The sequence below is a fragment of the Salvia splendens genome, unplaced genomic scaffold (genome assembly GCF_004379255.2).
Source record: "Salvia splendens isolate huo1 unplaced genomic scaffold, SspV2 ctg30, whole genome shotgun sequence".
In the NCBI taxonomy this organism is placed as follows: Eukaryota; Viridiplantae; Streptophyta; class Magnoliopsida; order Lamiales; family Lamiaceae; genus Salvia; species Salvia splendens.
Window position 1 is genome coordinate 38,334 of NW_024598940.1, and position 4,685 is coordinate 43,018.

The 4,685-nt window shown below is 36.4% G+C and overlaps 1 long non-coding RNA gene across 1 annotated transcript; it reads right to left on the reverse strand.

Moving 5' to 3' along the window:
• Window positions 1-448: 448 nt before the first annotated feature.
• Window positions 449-1,672, reverse strand: LOC121789648. The gene is made up of 2 exons (XR_006048102.1): window positions 1,218-1,672; window positions 449-743 (listed from the first exon to the last, which is right to left on the reverse strand). It is a non-coding gene; the product is annotated as an uncharacterized LOC121789648 (long non-coding RNA).
• Window positions 1,673-4,685: the final 3,013 nt, after the last annotated feature.

Consider the following 4,685-nt stretch of genomic DNA (forward strand, 5'->3'; position numbering starts at 1 on the left):
AATTTCCGAGTTCTTGATACTAGACTTGGAGGAAAGGGTGAGGTTGAGCTTTTCGAATGCACACAGGGGAATAGGTTTCTATAATCAGACATGCGTAAAAGTGATACACCAACTAGAGGCATCGATATAACCAAGAACACGAGGTGTTAAATTTTCAACAATGGTTATTAATCTTAAAGAGTTACGAGGAAGCTGTTTGGAAATTGGATTACAAGTTCATGAAGAAATATTTTATTAGAATGATGTAAGCAAATTTCGGGACGAAATTTCTGTTAAGGTGGGTAGAATGTAACGCCCGTTCTTTTTATGGAAGATGACGCACGTAAATCGAGGAACGGTCGAAGGAATTATATTTGGAACAACACCAAATGTTATAATTTTTTTTTCCGTTGGGCGTTTTTAATCGTTGTGAGGAACGAGATAAAGAGATTTAATAAAGTCCCGTGAATTTTAAGTATCGAAGGAAAATACGAAAATATAAAGTATGAATTTATATTGGGCTTTGCAAGTTAAATTAGAGCCCAATTGGTTATTTACAAAAATGGCTTTGGGCCATGGAAAATAGAAAAATGCTATTACAAATAAATAATTATACAAATTTGGGCTCTGCAACTAAATGAGCCCAAACAATTTAATTAAAATATGGGAGATAGATTTTGAGCCCAAGTTTCTTCCTTCTCCCTTCCCTAACGCCAACTTGCGACTCCCACTCTGCCATGATCTTCCAACTTCCTCATTCAATTCTGCAAGAAAATCAAAGGTCACCCAAAATTCACTTTAAGTTCAATCATCTTTCCCTACTCTTCCACTTCCATTTTTATTCTTCAAGCAAAAAAAAAAATTTGAGAGAGAGAGTTGAGAAGGGAGAAAGAGCCGAGAGTTGGAAGAAAAGGCCACTGCCTTGTTTTTCTTCTTTATCGAATAAAAAAAAAAAAAGCCAAGGTAAACTTCCTTCTACCAAATAAAAGTTCAATCAAAGCAATGCTAGTCCAATTCAAAACGTCTTCCAATTCATTTACAGATTCAACCGCCTAGTCAAGGAGCCATTCTTCTCGGTCTATCAAATACCCCAACCAATTTCATAACAAACGAAGGTATAAATCTTTTCCCGAATTGCAAGTCATGTTAGCATTTTGTACATCATGTGCATAACTCAACAAATCAAACAATTCAAATTGAACTCCCTCGGCTAGATCGAAATGATTTAAAGTAAGTACAAAGGTCTTATCTTGCGGGCAGTTCGGGGTGGTTCGGGGTCGTTTCGGAGCTGATCGGGGTGGTTCGGAGCGCCGGGGACAGCAGCTGTGCTGTGCTGTCCGGTGACAGCAGCGGCTCCTCCCCGTGGCAGCAGCAACGCGGTGACAGACAGCTGGACCTCTCCGCGGCAGCAGCGGCTGCTGACGGGCGGCGAATTGGTGGAAACCGGCGACTCCAGCAAGTACCGGCGGCTGCTCATGAACGGCGGCTGCAGTTCCCGGTGTGGAACGGCGGTGATTTCCGCCGGGGAAGACAGCCACGGTATTGATGGCTTGGCTGGACGCGGACGACGACCGACGGCGGCCGGTGTCGAGGGGCATTCGGAGAAGCCGACGGGAATTGAAAAGAGGGAGGAAGAAAAAAAAAATAAAGAGAGAGAAAGAACAGAGAGAGAAGAAGATAGAGGGAGGAGAGAAACGAGAATGGGGGAAATGGGAAAGGAAGTGATGCTTTGGGCTTTTGTTTTAAAATCAAAGTTGGGCCTCTCTTTTTTGGGGCCTTCTTAATTATTTGGAAGTAAAAAGGTGAGGGCCAAATTAATTAATCTTTGAGCCAATAATTAATTGTGGGGAATTACTTAATTAATTCTTGATTAATGTCAAGAATGAATAATTTTATCCTAAGTATGAAATGATACTTTTTCAACGGTAAATAATTACGAAAAGTTAAGCATGCGCTTGAATAATTTTTAGAAATTATTCCGACGACATGGAAAATACGAGGAGCCAACGAAGGAAAGAACGAGCGTAAGCGGCCGACCGGCGTCGCACGCGACGCCTTGGGCGGTCGCCGAATAATCGAACATGCACGAAAATCGAGAAAGAGAACTTAAAGGATATTAATTAGAGTGCATGCATTCTAATTATCGTCGTTACCGTTTTTTTTATATGAATTTTATGTATTTTGCGAAAAGGTGGTTCGCATGCACGCTAGAAGTCGGAACGAGGAATTTTACGGAAAACCTAAGCTGTTGAGGTGGGCTTTTCTACCCTACTTTTATGTGGGTTATTTTTTAAATACGGACTTTGTTCCGGAAATGTTTATGGAGGTGAACTGTTTGTCTTGCCAACTGTTTTGTTTTGAAACCTATCTGAACTGGTTTACCACATATGTTTAATCGAATTCGGGTCTGTTGGGCTGCGAACCCTCAGGCTAATTCGGGTCTGTTGGGCTGCGAACCCTCAGGCTAGTGTACACGAGATCGGGAGCCATCTGAGAGCAAGTTGGCCGGTCTAGTTGACCTGGGGTGTGGCCACGCCCCTTGTCACCCGTTGGATCAGATAGTGTATGATGGTGGGAATAAGGGTGGCAATATCTGAAAATGACTGCGCAGTCGAATTTATGAAATATGTTTTAGTGTACTTGGGTTATTTTCTTACACTTAAAACCCCAAGGTTACACTGATATGGCATGACAAACTATGTTTTTGGCGTGTGTCCACTGAGTGCAATAAGTACTCAGCCCTGCATTTTGTTTTTCTTAATGTGCAGATTGAGCGGTGACGAGCGCGGTGGGTGTTGAGCATAAAAGTGAAGAATGTCTATCAAATGTCTAGAATGTCTAGAATATGCTGTGTCTTCATACATAGCATTATTCTACTCTCGAAATGCTTCCGCTGAATGTTGTTTCTTTTGAGTTTATGTATTGTTGGGATATTTTCATTTGGAGTTGTCAATTGTTGAAATGATACTCTGATTTTATTCGAGCTATTCCCATTTGTTTCGGGCTATGGTCGAGTTGTATTGTTTTCCCCCTTTCTTCCCCGCTTCTTTAATCCTCCCCTAGTCGCGATCAACCGTGTTTTCTATCCCTAGAAAATGCGGGCGTGACATATACACAAACTATACCAAATATAAATAAACACTATACACATCCTTGATCCAAATACACACATTATAAATATATTACATACATTAAACACAAAATACACATAGACACACTAATAATAAAATACACAAAGTAAACACAATCCACATACTCCAAACTTCGTACATTGCAAAAATACAAATTACTCAAAATACATACATTGCATAAATTAGACACACTATACACATCCCTGGTCAAAATACAAACATTAATAATAAAATACACACATTAAACACGAAAAACACACATCACAAAAATACATACATTGCATAAATACATAGACTATACCAAATATAAATAAACACTATACACATCCCCGATCCAAACACACATTATAAATAAATTACATTCATTAAACACAAAATAAACATAGACACACTTCACACACATAAACACACACTAAACACATCTCCAGTAAAAAAATACACACACTAATATTAAAATACATAGATTAAACACAAAATACACAATACATTTAATAAAAATACATACATTGCATAATATACATAAACTATACCAAATATAAATAATCACTATACACATCCTTGATCCAAATACACACATTATAAATATATTACATACATTAAACACAAAATACACATAGACACACTTCACACACATAAACACACACTAAACACATCTCCAGTAAAAAAATACACACACTAATATTAAAATACATAGATTAAACACAAAATACACAATACATTTAATAAAAATACATACATTGCATAATATACATAAACTATACCAAATATAAATAATCACTATACACATCCTTGATCTAAATACACACATTATAAATATATTACATACATTAAACACAAAATACACATAGACACACTAATAATAAAATACACAAATTAAACACACAATCCACATACTCCAAACTTCGTACATTGCAAAAATATAAATTACTCAAAATACATACATTGCATAAAATAGACACACTATACACATCCCTGGTCAAAATACAAACATTAATAATAAAATACACACATCACAAAAATACATACATTGCATAAATACATAGACTATACCAAATATAAATAAAAACTATACACATCCTCGATCCAAACACACATTACATACATTAAACACAAAATACACATAGACACACTTCACACACATAAACACACACTACACACATCTCCAGTCAAAAATACACACACTAATATTAAAATACATAGATTAAACACAAAATACACAATTCTCACACAGACCACTCCATAGCATACATTGAACTCAATACATTTAATAAAAATAAATACATTGCATAATATACACAAACTATACCAAATATAAATAAACACTATACACATCCCCGATCCAAATACACACATTATAAATATATTACATACACTAAACACAAAATACACATAGACACACTAATAATAAAATACACAAAGTAAACACACAATCCACATACTCCAAACTTCGTACATTGAAAAAATACAAATTACTCAAAATACATACATTGCATAAATTAGACGCACTATACACATCCCTGGTCAAAATACAAACATTAATAATAAAATACACACATCACAAAAATACATACATTG